This window comes from Macaca thibetana, chromosome 20 (genome assembly GCF_024542745.1).
Source record: "Macaca thibetana thibetana isolate TM-01 chromosome 20, ASM2454274v1, whole genome shotgun sequence".
Taxonomy (NCBI): Eukaryota; Metazoa; Chordata; class Mammalia; order Primates; family Cercopithecidae; genus Macaca; species Macaca thibetana.
Window position 1 is genome coordinate 21,076,410 of NC_065597.1, and position 15,674 is coordinate 21,092,083.

Here is a 15,674-nt window from a genome sequence, read left to right on the forward strand (position 1 = left end):
GGGCGCCTGTAATCCCAGCTACTTGGGAGGATGAGGCAGGAGAATCGCTTGAACGTGTGAGGCAGAAATTGCAGTAAGCCAAGATCATGCCATTGCACTCCAGCCTGGGCAATACAGCAAGACTCTAAAAACAAACAAAAACCCTGCATTAAATGGTTAATAGGCGTCACCTCCGGGTGACATAATGTGGGTGAATTTTTTTCTTTTAAAGCTCCTTGTAGAAAGTGTTTTTCGTTTTTGTTTTGGGGGGCAGAGCTAGCTCAAGTTTTATTTTGGACCAAAAAAAAAAAGCGCAATTGACTTGTTTTGTAGCTGGAGGCATGGGCAAGGGGGTTCCCCAGATAGTAAACTCCCCTGCAGGTGGGCTGAGGACTAGGGCTGAGCTTCAGGTGGGTCTCCCATTCCCCTGCGCTCCCCGCTGCACAGCAGCCTCCCTTCCGGGCTCTGGGGCAGTCGCAGGGGGTGCAGGCTGGGAGAGACTATTACGGTTGTTAACTTGGGCAGGACCGTCAGGACTCGGACACGAGCTTCGCATCACAGGTCTCAATCTTCTCCACAACCACGGCCCTGGTGGAGCTGGAGCCCGCGCCAGAGCCAAAGCTGGAGCTCAGGCCGTAGCTTGTGAGGCCCCCTTAGGACGAGCTCAGACCACCTGCGTAGCCACTGGTGGTCTTCGAATGGATACTCATGTTCTCCATCCCAGACTCCACCCGGCTCTCCTCGCCCTCCAGCAACTTCCTGTAGGTGGCGACCTCGATGTCCAGGGCCAGCTTCACGTTCATCAGCCCCTGATACTCACACGCAGCTGCCGCGCCCTGTCCTGCTTGGCCTGCTGCAGAGCAGCCTCCAGCTTGGACAGCGTGGCTTTGGCGTCTTTAACGGCCAGCTCCCCACGCTGCTCGGCATCTGCGATGGCAGCCTCCAGGGAAGCCTGCTGGCGCTGGCCTTTGAGGCCCTCAATCTCAGCCTGGAGCCGGCTAATGTTCTGGTTCATCTCAGAAATTTCAGTCTTTAAAAGCCAGATCAGGTCATCCCCGTGCTTCCCCACCAGCGCCTGCAGCTCCTCATACTTGATCTGCTACATGCTCTCAGCCTTAGCCTGGCTATGGTTGGCGGTCTCCTCGTAGTGCGCCTTGACTTCAGTAATGATGCTGTCCATGTCCAGAGCGCGGCTGTTGTCCATGGACAGCACCACAGACTTGCACAAGATCTGGGACTGCAGCTCCCAGATCTCCTCCTTCATACAGCTGCCTGAAAAAGTTGATCTCCTCAGCCAGCCCTACCAGGCGAGACTCCAGCTCCACCTCCACCTTGCTCATGTAAGCTTCATGCACATCCTTTTTGATGAGGACAAATTCATTCTCCATCTCTGTACGCTGATTGAAGAACAAGTATGAGGATGAGATCAAAGTCCTCCACCAGCCCTTGCATGTTGCCAAAAGCTCTGCCTCCAGCTTCAGATTCTCCTGGCCCAGAGTCTCCAGCTGCCACCTAAGATTATTGATGTAACTTTCAAACATGTTTGTCCATGTTGCTCTGAGCCATCTGCTGCTGCTGCAGGAAGCTCCACTTGGTCTCCAGCATCTTGTTCTGCTGCTCCAGGAACTGTACACCTTGTCTATGAAGGAGGCAAACTTGTTGAGGGTCTTGATCTGCTCCTTCTCCTGGGTATGCATGGCCTGGATGTTGGGGTCCACCTCCAGGTTAAGGGGGCTCAGCAGGCTCTGGTTGACCATGATGGTGGTGATGTCTCCCATTCCACTGGCCCCACCATAGCCTCCACCCCGGCCACCCTGGAAGCTGCTGCTGCCCACTCATGAGAAGCTAGAGAAGCTGATGCGGTCACCGGACCCACTTGTGTAGGAAAGGCTGCTGAATGAAGGCCCAGGGGTCACAGGTGGACACCTTGTAGGACTTCTGGGTCACCCTGATGGACATAGTAGAGGCAGGAGTGGAGGTAGGTGGGCTGAACCAACCAGAGATTCTAGAAGGAGCAGAGAAACTGCTTCTTGGTCCGTAATTTTTAAATCAAAAACCATGTTTTATATATGTAACTGGACGTCAGTGTGCCAACTTAATACTTCGGTGCTTGTTAGACACATCCTACTGATTTGAGAGCTTATTTTATTATTTCATTATTTCAGTAATGCAGTATTTCCATTAACTTTCAGCCTATGTTATTAAAAAGACCTAAGAGCTAAAACGCATCCTTCACAAATCCAAAGAAAGGGGGTTGGGGACAGAGAAAAAACAACTTGCATTAACTGGAGGACTCAACTTTTGCAATTACCAGTAAAGTGGATCTGTTACCCAGAGACCAGCTTGTATCCCAAATTACAATACAGGAAAATGGATTATAACTGGATACTCAACCTCACAACAGTAGAAGAAAAAGTAATCTTCGTATGTTGGGGAATTCCCACCAGAAACAAAACAACTTCGTATTTTCTTTCTCTATGTTTTTTTCAGATATTTTCTACCAAGTTACTTTTGCCTAACAATTCATACACCATCACAAAAGACGAAGAGCTCAGTCAAGAGATTTAAGAGAATATATGGAATGAAAATTTAAAAATTCAAAAGACTCTCCCCCTGAATCCAAAAACTACTGCAGAGAAGAAACCGGCTCTATTCACAGGCATCTTCAAAGGAGGACATTCTTGGCAAATACTGTCCTTCAACCTCAGAAAGAGGAAACTCCCCGTTATGTTTAATGTACATTCCTTCTGCTTTGAAGCCTCCCTTTCCCTGTCCCCTTGTTGAAGGTTTCTGTTGCTTTAATGGATTTTAAAATATGCAGACTTTTTATTATTTCAGCTTCTTAAAAGCCTCATTTGCTGAGAAAGTGTGTGTATCTTAAAAATGCATGCATTCTGTATGGTGCCAGAAATTTAGAAAATGTAGGAAGCTTAAGTTCTTCTTCCAGAGGAAAAGTCAAAACTGATGGTCAAGATTGATATGTTAGCTATAAGCCCAATGATAGCAAAGATTGTATTGGAGTCATAAATGTCTCTTTACAAATGCCAAGGGCCTAGGCAGACATTTTATAAGCTCCATGGATATTTAATCAAGCATGCCTGGCTTTCTTGACCTAGAGCTTTTGGTATTTATTAGCAATTTTCTGTGTTAAGAATTTTTTTAATCAGATGAACTTTATGGTGGTCAAAGGTGAAACAAGTAATTAAAATTAATAGCAGCTCTGAATAAATGAATAACCACCACCAAACCAGAGACGGAGGTTATCTTACGTTGACAGCTCTCTAAAAAAGCTATGTCATTAGGCGATGAAATTTACTTGCCTGAACAGCCCATAAATAAAATGTTTCTGTGGCCTACCAGTTGTTGATGGGGACAGAATAATCACTCAACACCAGATGCAATGCAGCAAAGTAATTAAGGCTCAGAACTCAGACCCGGGTACGAATCAAGGATCCTTTACTTAGTTGTTAACTAGAAGACTGGAAGTAGTTAACTTCTCCATGCTCAGCTTCTTATCCACAGGTGGGAATTGTTGTGGTACTTACCTTTGTGTTATTGGGAGGATTGAATAAGAACCTTCATAGATGTCTTAGTCAATGCACTCATGTATGTAACCGTAGTGAATGCTAACAATTTTGTTTTTGGAGACAGTCTCACTCTGTCACCCGGGCTGGAGTGCAGTGGCATGATCCTGGCTCACTGCAACCTCTGCCCACATCCTGGGTTCAAGCAATTCTCTGCCTCAGCCTCCCAAGCAGCTGGGACTACAGGCTCCTGCCACCACACCCGGTTGTATTTTTTAATTTTTAGTAGAGACTGGGTTTCACCTTATTGGTCAGGCTGGTCTCCAATTCCTGACATCAGGTAATCCACCTGCCTCAGCCTCCCAAAAAGTACTGGGATTACAGGCATGAGCCACTGCGCCTGGCCAAGTATTTTTGTCCTCCTTTGCATCATTTCATATGAGCACATATTCCCAAATGTGAAGACGATGACTCCCCCTCCCTTTATCCTCCACTCCAGGCATCTGCTGAATCCTCCAAGTGAAATGGAACAAGGGGAAGATCCCTGGAGATCAGATTGTCAGAGCCAGTATCCCCATGTGCTGACCTGCCATGACAAAGACTGGCAGGGAGCCTGCTATAGAGGAAAAGAGTAAGAATTGGCCAAGTTGAGTTCACATACGGATTCCATCAATAACTAGGGGCCAGGTGAGATTAGGTAAGCATTTTAACTTCTCAAACTTAGTATCCTCCCTGAAAATTGTGTATGCTTGTACTAAGCTCAGAGGATTATTGTTGAAAATTAAATGGAATGACAGACATAGATGTGTCAAATGCAGTCCTCTGCCCAAAGCAGATGTTCAGTTAGCACTGGTCTCCTTCCTGGCACTGAGTTTTGGGGTGACCTTTTCTGAGCTCTCCGCAACCTGGCCTTTTCTTTTGGAGAGTTCTGAGTATGATCCAACAGGTGGACACATAAGCAGAAGGTAGAAATTTTATTCCCACAAACAGCACGTGTTATTACACAGTAAATAATCAGAGCATGATCAGGGCTTGACATTCTAGAAAAAGAGGCAGCATGACAGAAATGCTCTGGGCACATGTCAACATGAGGGCAGACTAGAAAGAGCCATAGTCACAAATTATGTGGATGGCATTCATAGTCCCGTTTCTCTCAGCGTCAGTCTCCTTCCCAGAAAAAAAGGAAGTATCTACAGTATTAGGTACTCTTCTCAAAAATAATTCTACCATGCTACTCAGAATTAACCTTTTCTTCTAAAACAAGTGGAACGACCGGCAGGAGGGGAAAAGCAGAAGGTCCTTGCTCAGCTCCCTCTTTCCCATCCTCCTCTGATACTTCTTTCCCTGGAATGGAAACAATCCTCCTATCTCACGTTTAAAGTAAAAGGACTTTCACGGTTTACTGAGAATTCCTTAAGAGGAATGAAGAACCTCACTATATGAGCAAGAACACATCCATGGCATTTATTAAGTATGCTTTACCACTTTATTGTATATTTTAAGTTCTGGGATACATGTGTAGGATGTGCAGGTTTATTACAGAGGTAAATGTGTGCCATGGTGGTTTGCTGCACCTGTCAACCAATCACCTAAGGTATTACGCCCCACATGCATTAGCTATTTAACCTGATGCTCTCCCTCGCTCCAACCCCCCCCACAGGCCCCAGTGTATGTTCGTTCCCCACTCCCTGCCTTCACCGGTTATTTTCTATGTGATCAAATATAAGCTTTAGTGTTCTGATTTCAAAAAAATGTCGGTGGAGATGGACAATCTTAACCTCAGACTACTGATTGGCAAATAGGGATATGTATGGTTATAAGAGCCTGGCACAAAGAAAACACTCAGTGTTTGCTTTCTTTGAGATAGAGTATCACTCTGTCACCCAGGTTGGAGTGCAGGGGCGCGATCTCGGCCCACTGCAAGTTCTGCCTCCTTGCTTTAATCGATTCTCCTGCCTCAGCCTCCTGAGTAGCTGGGCTTACAGGTGCCTACCATCACACCCAGCTAATTTTAGTAGAGATGGGGAGTTCACCCTGTTGACCAGGCTGGCCTCTAACTCCTGACCTCAGGTGATCTGCCTGTCTTGGCCTCCCAAAGTGCTGGGATTACAGCCGTGAGCTACTGCACCTGGCCTGCTTTCTATTTATATGCCTCAGAAGGACTGTAGGCCCACTGAAGTTTACAGATTACTTTTATTTTTTGTATACCCCAGAGATCTCACACATAGCCTAGTATAATACATTAAATATTTGCAAGGTGGGTCAAAACACCTATTTTAAGACAAGGAAAAAGATCTCAGCATAATGCCCCCCTCTCAGATGAACAGAGAAGATGAATTACCAAGGTGTCATCCCATAGCCAGACGCATGGTCTTACAATGGATGCGGATGCTTTTCCCCAACTCAGACATGTATTTAATAATTGTAGAAATCCAAAAGAATCGGCATCTAATCTCGAAGTTGTGAATGAACCCTGTAGGTTGGCTTAACTAGGCTCAGCCACTGAGCTGCCTCAGCTAACGAAGGAACAGTATGTGATGATTATAGTAACAACTTCCATGTCTTAATCTTACATATTTAGTTTCAATAAACCATTTGTACCAATGGCTCTGGAGCTTGGAGGAAGACTAAAGGAAAGTGTAAGCGACTCTGAGCAGGGTGTGGGCCTATGCAGCAGAGCTATCCTTGAGGGAGAAGATTAACAAAGCCCTTTCTTCCAGTATCAGGACAGTCATGAGTGGTCCTTTTTCCCCCAGTATCAGGGGGAAGTCCTATCCAAACGGGCCACTAGAGCTAAAAGGCTAGACCCTGCCCTCTTCAGCTCTGAGCTATAACAGGTTTGCTCCCCGCAGGCAGAGGCAAGGAGCTTGCAATGGGGAGTTTTCAGTGAATGAACACCACGACATAGTTGTTTCTGATCCCTCCCCATCCAGTTGTGAAAAGACGAAGCAAAGGAGGCAAGAAAAATGCTGAATCTACAAGACAATAGAAGGGACAGTGCCGTCCTTATCAGTACTAGTCCTGGTGGATGCATGGCTTTTCAGCTACACGATGCTACTTGTTTCCCTTCATTTCCTCTGTTTCCATTCATTCCCCTCTGTTATGATCTGGAATCAATTCTACACCTCAGCGTCTTACGAAGCTGATTCATAAAGACCTGCAAAAGCAGGTTACTTTTGAGGTATAGTCACATCATTTACAAATAGAGCCGTTATAAACAATGTAGCTTTGCAGAGATCTGCCACTAGCAGTTAGGGAGTTAACGCTTTAAAATCAAAGCAAGGAGCCTACAGTGTTGCCACTTTATGAAAGACACGGAAGTTGGAGCAGGACTCTATGGGAGCTGCCCAAGACCTGATGGCATGAGATGTCTGAGTAATTCATCTGTCTGCCGTGAATGATTCTATACTTTGGCTGAGACATAGATCTCCTTAGAGTTTTGTCTCAGGACATTACAAAGGAGGCAACATAATGTAAAGAAAAGAACGAATACCACAGTGAAAATCCAATTTTGTCTCAAACTAGCTGGGAGACCACAGGTAAGTCATAAAAGGCCTCAGTTTTTCTGACTGCAATTATATTGGACTGGATGGTCGTGAAGTCCTTTTCATAGCCAGACATTTTGTATGGCCACAAAAAGGCTTAAATCTCTGAGGTCCTGAAAGAAAATAAGTATATCCCTCCCCATCCCCACCACCATGCAGGCTAGTTTTACTGAGTTTTCCCACAGGTCCCCTGATAACACTTCCTCTTAGGCTGGGCACGGTGGGTGAGGCAGGCAGATCAGCTGAGGTCAGGAGTTTGAGACCAGTGTGGGCAACACAGGGAGACCCTGTCTCTACAAAAAATTTAAAAATTAACTGGGTGAAGCGGCACACGCCTGTGGTCCCAGGTACCAGGGAGGCTGAGGTAGGAGGATCACTTGAGCCCAGAAGGTCAAGGCTGCAGTAAGCTTTGATTGTACCACTGCACTCCAGCCTCAGTGACAGAGACCCTTTCTCAAAAAAAGTACATGCATAGTGACAGTTGGCCATTTAGTAGATATGGCCCATGCCTTTACACGACTTTGTATAACTAGAAAAGGCTGTTTTTTCTCTCCCCATGCCCAAGCCTATTCCTTTAGGCATGCAGGTAACTGTCATCTGACACCCCGATTCCTATTTCTCCTAATTCCAAAACAAGTAACCCTAAGAAGTAATTCCTACAAGGAGAAAGTCTCAAGTGCCAATCAGCAGTCATTTGGTGATGGTGGGTAGGTCTAATGCTACAGAAAGGTTGTGTCCAGCAGAACCCAATTCCATAGGAATCCAAACTCCCAGGCTGGTGGGCAGCAGTGCTGGGGACAAGCTCACTGCCGAGTTGGTCTGGAAGACCCCACTGGAAGACCTCATGGTGACATAGACCCTGGAACTGCATTGTCGTAGATGGTATTCACACTGGCACAGAGAGGCTGCAGCTCTGTCACCCACAAGCAACCAGCCCACTCGCCACACAAAACAGTAGCAGTAGCTTCAGCAAAGCCATGACCTTGTTCGCGTCCTGGGTGGTAGCTTGTGGGAGTAGGAGTGGGACTTAGATTTCGGGGTCTGGTTTGTTTCCTTCTTTAGTTTCTTCTCCTGATCCACTTCACTGCTTTGAAGGTATCCTTCTTTCCCCCACTCCTGAGGTTCCTTAGCTCGCTGCTTGACCTCAGATTTCTCTGCGTCTCCTGCTTCCGATGCCTCTTCTTGCTTCTAAACCCACCTGCATGGCCTTCACTTGTTGTGACACCTCGCATGTGTGCTGCTTACACTACCTCTTATCCAAGCAATCACCTGCCACTTTGACCATGACGGGATCCAGGGAGTTACCTTACACTTACAGTTCCAGACACTTCAGGTTCTTGAGCTAAGCAAAGCAGATAAGCAGGGTGACCAGCCTGTTGAGGAGAACCAGGTGCTGGAGGTTGACCAGATTGCTCAAGTCTGTGGGCAACTGTTACAGCCCATTTTTTCTTCCCCACTGTGTGCCCTGCCACCAAGACACTGTCATCCACCCTTAAGTCCAGTGGTGCAATAATCATGGTTTACTGCAGCCTTGACCTCCTAGGCTCAAGCCATCCTCCTGCTTAGCCTCCCGAGTAGCTGGGACCACAGGTGCATACACCACGTCCAGCCCTTTTTTTTGAGGGGCGGGGGCCATAGAGACAGGATCTCATTGTGTTGCCCAGGCTGTCTCCAACTCCTGGCCTCAAGCGATCCGTCCCCACTTCCTGCAGCTTGTTCTTAATCTAGCCTCACCAGGCATGTGAAGCCACGCAAATTCAACAGTAGAGCCTCAGATTTCTCGCAGAACAGATCCAGCATAGGGGCCTTTGGAAAGGCAGCCAGCTGCTTGAGGACCTTCATTCAGGTTTTCTAGCCTCAGGTCCAGTTCATTGTCTCCTGGTTGTCAGAGCCTCCTGCCCTTGCTAACAGCCTTGGTCATGTTGACACTGGCTGAGTGGGCTCAGCTCCAAGGTTCCCAGCATGGGGTGAGGGGAGCCTAAATGCCTTTGTCAGTTCTGTGGACCCCACCCAACTCACAATGCCTGTGGCCCTCCACCCTCAGCCCCAGGGCCTCACTCCCGCTGGTGCCACAACGACGACGTGGATCAGGATTTTTCGTTTTGCCTTCCACGCGTAGCACCAGAGAGTCCCCTGAGTGATGTTAGGTATCAAACCCAGGACCACTTAAAATCAGAAAGAAATTAAGTGGAGATATGAGTGAAAAAAAGGGAGGTTTTTATGCTAATTCTCTATTTGGTTGAATTATAATAGAATGCCCATCAGGGAAGCTTGCACTCTCCTCCATAAGGCACACACATAGGTACATATGCAAACTACTTCAGTTTTAGGGGCCTTGTAAACTCCAGTTTATAATCCCCTATTTTTATCCATTTAAAGCTCTCAGTCTAAACCTTGTAGCTGTGAGACATTCCTCAGCTCATGATGGACTTCTGGTAAAACAGGTGCAAATGGTTCAATTGCATTGGTTTAGTGGTTGTAGAATGACACCTGTGTCATTCTAAGGTACATCCAAACTCCCAAAGTACCAAGATTTATATGCTTGCCATGCTGTCCATCTTATAATTGAGACAGAGTCTCACTTTATCAACACACTGCAGCCTTGACCATCCAGGCTCAGGGATCCTCCCACCTTGGCCTTCAGAATAGCTGGGACCACAGGTGTATACCGCACCTACCTAATTTTTATAGTGGTTAGGTCTTGCTATATTGCCCAGGCTGGCCTCTAATTCCTAAGGTGGTCCTCCTGCCTCAGCATCCCCAAGTGCTGGGATTATAGGTGTGAGCCACTCTGCCTACCAGAGGCTATTGCCTATTTCATTTTATTCATCCAACCCATTCTAAGAATGAAGGTCGAGTAGTAAGCTCATAATGACCAGTCACTTCTGCCTCTGGAAACCTGTTTAGAAAGCTCTCAGCCAGGTGGCTTCCAGGATACATGGCCAAGGTGACCTTCCCACCCGACTGCACAATGGCACCTTGACAGGCCAAATCGTCAGCATAGTGTGACGGACTACAACTTCTCTAACCAATTTGTGTAATGCAATGAACATGCCTTGGCACTAACCCAGAAGTGCTCCAGCTTTGGACAAAACATTAAGCATTTCAAATGAAATCGATCAAAGAATCCATTATCCTCTCTTCTAGAAACTGATCCGTCAATATCTCACACACATTAGGCGAAAACCGGAGTTGTCCAAACAAAGATGGCATATACATTAGCCACTCACAAAGTCGGAGAAAAGAGAGCCAAACCTTTCATTGCAAAAGTTACTTAGCTCACCCACTTTATCTGAAGTGTCTTTTTTAAGTGTGACGTTTTCAGCCTCGCTCACTACAATCTCTGCCTCCCAGGTTCAAGCAATTCTCCTGCCTCAGCCTCCCAAGTAGCTGCGAATACAGGCATGCACCACCACGCCCAGCTAATTTTGTATTTAGTCGACACAGCATTTCTCCATGTTGGACAGCCTGGTCTTGAACTCCCAACCTCAGGTGACCCACCCGCCTGTTTCCCAAAGAGTTGGGATTACAGACATGAGCTACTACACCCGGCCATAGTTGGTTATTCTTAACAAATGTCCTCACTTTGGTAAACAATCCTATAAATGCATACATTCAGAACTTCAAAAGATCGTTGGTAATTGTATCAATGTAATAGGTTTCCATCAAAGGTAACTACATTTTAAAATTGTTTTGCATAATTTGAGTACAAAGAGTGCTCTTTTATGAGTACTTCTATAAAAAAAATGTATCCTAAAGCAAGGCAGCACATGTCTCAATCTTTTTCAGAAGACTTTTTATAAAAATGGGTCTCACTTTCTTGCCCAGGCTGGCCTTGAACTTCTGACCTCAAACAATCCTCTGGTCTCAGCCTCCCAAAGCACAGAAAGTTCTTTTTGATCCAGAACTACTCAGCAGTAGGCTGGGCATGGTGGCTCACACGCCTGTAATCCCAGCACTTTGTGAGGCCGAGGCAGGCAGATCACCTGAGGTTGGGAGTTCGAGACAAGCCTGACCAACATGGAGAAACCCTGCCTCTGCTAAAAAACACAAAATTAGCCAGGCTTGGTGGCACATGCCTGTAATCCCAGCTACTAGGGAGGGTGAGGCAGGAGAATCATTTGAACCCGGGAGGCGGAGGGTTGTGGTGCGCCGAGATTGTATCCATTGCACTCCAGCCTGGGCGACAAGAGGGAAATGCCATCTCAAAAACAAAACAAAACAAAAAAAAACACCTCACCAGTTTAAACGAATTTGTAGCTTAGCCAAATCGTGGCCTTAAGGAACGAACCACCTCGGTCCCTCAGAAGTCGGTCACACGCTCCCAGTAGGGATGGCTTCTGTCTCTCCACTTTGCCAACTCGGGCTGTGCCTTACGTACTTCTAGAGAATGTTGTGAAGATTAATCAATACCAAGGAAGCATGGTCATAGTCATTTGGTGTATGCTTGATTGCAGCTGAAGAGTAAATTGGAAGGAGTATAGTCCTTGGTCTCAAACTCCCACCTCTTGTGCTGGGCCTGCCACAGATTTGCTGAATGGAAACGTCAACATCTTTCTGGATGTTTTCTCATCTCTCAAACAGGCTAACAGGACTAGATCTGATGTTCTTGAACACCTCAGACTTAGCGATCTATTTTACTGAAACTCTCCTAGTGGCCCTCCCATGTTATCCATCATCTGGGAGCAATGTTTCTCAAACTTTTCCCCATTATCACCCCTCCGGCCCCACACAAAAGAGCTTTTTTACATTTTGATTGCAACCCTCTTTTTGTAATCTTCAGGTTCCCCTGTAGTAGTATCTCACACATAATTATAAGATTATATACTATCACATAACTGTCATGTTTTGTAAGAATATTAAAACTAGGAAATTGAGTATCAAACTCGGGATGAAATGCCAAAAAAAATACTAGTAAAATGACACATTCCGTATTTTCAGATTTGCCCAACCCTATCACACAAAGGCAGCTAAAAGCATGGTTTCTGCCCATGAAGGCTTATAGCCTCATAAGGCTCCCATAGTTCAAAAAAGTCCCTTATATACTGTCGTTTACGAGAAATACATGAGAGAAAATGCTAACTCCAATAACATTTTCTTAGTCTTTCATTCAAAAAACAATCCACGATGTTGAAGGAGTTGTAAGAGAAATAAAAGTATTTTTAATATCTAAACCAATTCCAGGTAATATATGTGCCTATTTCACTCACACAACTGCACACCCAAGTGTGGACCATGCAGTGACTTCCTTTTAAAAGCTACACTGTGTTAAAAATAATTCATGACACTTGTTAAAGAACAGAAAGGCAGACTTTATATAGGAACCACTCCAGTGGTGTTTTGCAGTTAAGACTGAGCTCAACTCCTAATACAAGAAAAAAATGGGGATTTATAGTCAAGGATCTACCCCTCGACTCCCCAAGGATGAACGAGTCAGACGATGAGAAATTACTAACAGAAAACACCTGGGATCAGCTGGGCACAATGGCTCACCTGTACTACCAGCACTTTGGGAGGTGGAGGGGAGTGGATTACTTGAGGTCAGGAACTCGAGACCAGCCTGGCCAACATGGCAAAACCCTCTCTACTAAAAATACAAAAGTTAGCCAGGCGTAGTGTCACACACCTGTAATCCCAGCTACTTGAGAAGCTGAGGCATGAGCATTGCATGAACCCAGGAAGCGGAGGTTGCAGTGAGCCGAGATCACACCACTGCACGCCAGCATGGGCAACAGAACAAGACTCCATCTCAAAAGACATTCAGGGTAAGTGTATTTTGCATAAACCTAACAGAATGCTTGCTGAAAGCAGACCAGAATAGGTATCACGTAGGGACAGTGGAGGAGCAAAGACCAGATCAAATTCCGGGATGCGGGATTCTAGCAAACTGACTTAGCAGGATTTCTGCCCAAGTTGGGTAACACTGAGATGAAAATGGAAGCCCAAAAGTCAGGACCTAGGTGGGAAGGGTTTAGAGAAGCCCGATTAGAGTTTGGTCAAAAAAAGAACTTTTGTCAACAAAGAGAAAAAAAAAACAAAGGTAACTCCACAGTGGAGAATCTTGGTTCACGACAGCCTCAACCCCCCAGGTTCAAGCAGTCATCCCACCTCAGCTTCTCAAGCAGCTGAAACTACCAGCACGCACCACCAGGCCCAGCTAATTTAAAATTTGTCTTTTTATTTAGCTGCCCAGGTGATACAAATCCTGCTGGTTCATGACCGCACTGAAAAGAATCTAAGTATACTTCTATGAAGAAAAACAGTATCCCAGAAACCATTTCAAGTAAGGCTCCTTCTGCTCCAATCTTCCACGGCCAGACATTGGGAATGAGCTTGCTGACTTTTCTGGAGTTCTCCTGGAATATCCCCCGCTTCTCCTCTGACAATGCCACTATGTAATTTCTTACTGATCAGTATTTCAGTGTAGCTGGCACAGCTTTTTAAGTTTGGGCAATTTTTAAACTTCAGGAAATTAAAGTAGAGAAGTGAGAGATAAGATGAACACTGCATTATCTACCTCTTACTAGCTTTGTGAGTTAATTGTCCTAATAATCTTTTAAAGTGACTTTCTATTCTACAAGTCAGGAAATTTTGGCAAGTTCTTTTCTTTCTAAGCTAAAGGTGCACACGCAGACAAAGTGAGTGGGGCAGACAGATTCAAGTTTTCCTATTTACAACCAACCAAAAAATAAGTCAAAGAAGCAAAGAAAACAGCAAGTATTTTCTACTCCCCTCAATTCCCTTTAGCTTTTATTCACCCTACTGCAGATTTGCATGTCTTCTCCAGCTAGAACTTGCTATAGTTGTTTGTCGTTAGCTAGTTCGTAGTTTTACATTCTCACTAAGTATTTCTAAGTATTTTTAGTATTCTTTCTAAACATTCTGAAGTCAGGATTTTCAGGAACAATTTTAAAGCAAAATACAGCGCCTATCTGTAGCACCTTCCCCTTACAGACCCTCAATTCCCTCTTTTTAAAATCAAAGTGGTACAAAACAACACCCTTTGGATTACCCTTTATATACCCTAGGCCTTGGGGGTGGGGGAAAAGGGTGCCCTTTAGCCCCAGCTGATTTCAGTTAAGCATCTCAAGGTAAAAGTGATGTTTCCATGTATCAGACCCCTCATTTGGAGACTGATTCATTCAGAGTGGGGTGGAGCCTAGAATCTGGAATCCGCCTCATCGCCCCAACTCCATGAGCCTTGGGGCCCCAGCAATTTGGAAATCCTTTTTTTTTTTCTTTTAATAGAACTAGAGGTCTCATTATGTTGCCCGGGTTGGACTCAAACTCCTGGGCACGAGCGTTTCTCTTACTTTGACCTCCCAAAGTGCTGAGATTACAGGCATGAGCCATCTCACCTGGCCTTCATTTTTTTTTTTAATTGAACTATTCAGTTAGTTATGTTCCAAGTTGAGCATCCCTACATCCAAAATACTTCAAACTTTAAAACTTTTTGTGTGCCAACACGACACCATAAGTGAAAAATTCCGTAGCTGACCTCCTATGATGAATCATATGTTTCATGCACAAAATTATTTAAAATATTTTATAAAATTAGCTTCAGGCTATGTGTATAAAGTGTGAGACATAAATTTCATGTTTAGACTTGGGTCCTTTCCCCACGATATCTCATTAAATATATGCAAATATTCCAAAATCAAAAAAAGAAAAAAATGAAAAAACAAAAACTGAAACCCTTCTGGTCCCAAGTGTTTCCGATTAGAAATACTCCCCCTGTAGCTCTTTAACTGCGAGCACCTGGACCTGCATTCTGTTACAATAATATGGAGGAGACTTTTATTAGATAAAAATTATAAGAGGCCATTGTTTTGCACTAAGCTCCTGCACTAGCTCCCAACGGAACTGATTAAAAATCAAAATGGAGTCACTCATGTTAAAGTTACATGTCACCAAACCTAAACTAAGTTTTTGTCTGACCTTCCTAGAAATCCAGAGAAGGAAAAACAGCCAATTTCCCAAACAGGCCAGTTTAAATCTTCAATTTTTCTATTGTTCTGTCTTCTTGTACATGCCTTTCAAGAAAAAGTAACTTTGACAAGTAGTGAATACACTCTGTATATGCTCTGTTCTTGGTTTCTGTTTTCTGCAGCTTTACTCTGTCTTCCAAGGCCAGCCTCCTCTGCTTGGCTCACTGGAACACTTACTCTATTTTATGGAACAAAGTGTTGCCCTATCCTACAATCATCAGGTCAGTTGAGATCCTTAAACTTAATTTGTTGTAATTTTGGTTTCTGACAATTCAAATTGTCTAAATCTCGAGAAAAGAAGATTAAGATGAATGAAGAATAAAGCTCAAAATCATCCAACAGCAGCAGAGGGCTCAAGTGAGATAAACTGCCTTGGATAGGGGGCCTGTCCTCATGTTCCTACTGTGTGAATGAAAAGTCCATCTAGGCCAGGGGCAGTGGCTCACTCCTGTAATCCTAGCACTTTGGGAGGCCGAGATGGGCAGATCACTTCAGATCAGGAGTTCGAGACCAGCCTGGCCAACATGATGAAGCCCTGTCTCTACTAAAAATACAAAAATTAGCCAGGCATGGTGGCGCATGCCTGTAATCTCAGCTACTCAGGAGCCTGAGGCAGAAGATACCGCTTGAACCTGGCA

The 15,674-nt window shown here is 45.0% G+C and overlaps 1 pseudogene; it reads right to left on the bottom strand.

Annotated features, from left to right (window-relative positions):
- Positions 1–509: 509 nt before the first annotated feature.
- Positions 510–2,386, bottom strand: LOC126945095 (keratin, type II cytoskeletal 8-like; annotated as a pseudogene).
- Between the last annotated feature and the right edge of the window lie 13,288 nt (positions 2,387–15,674).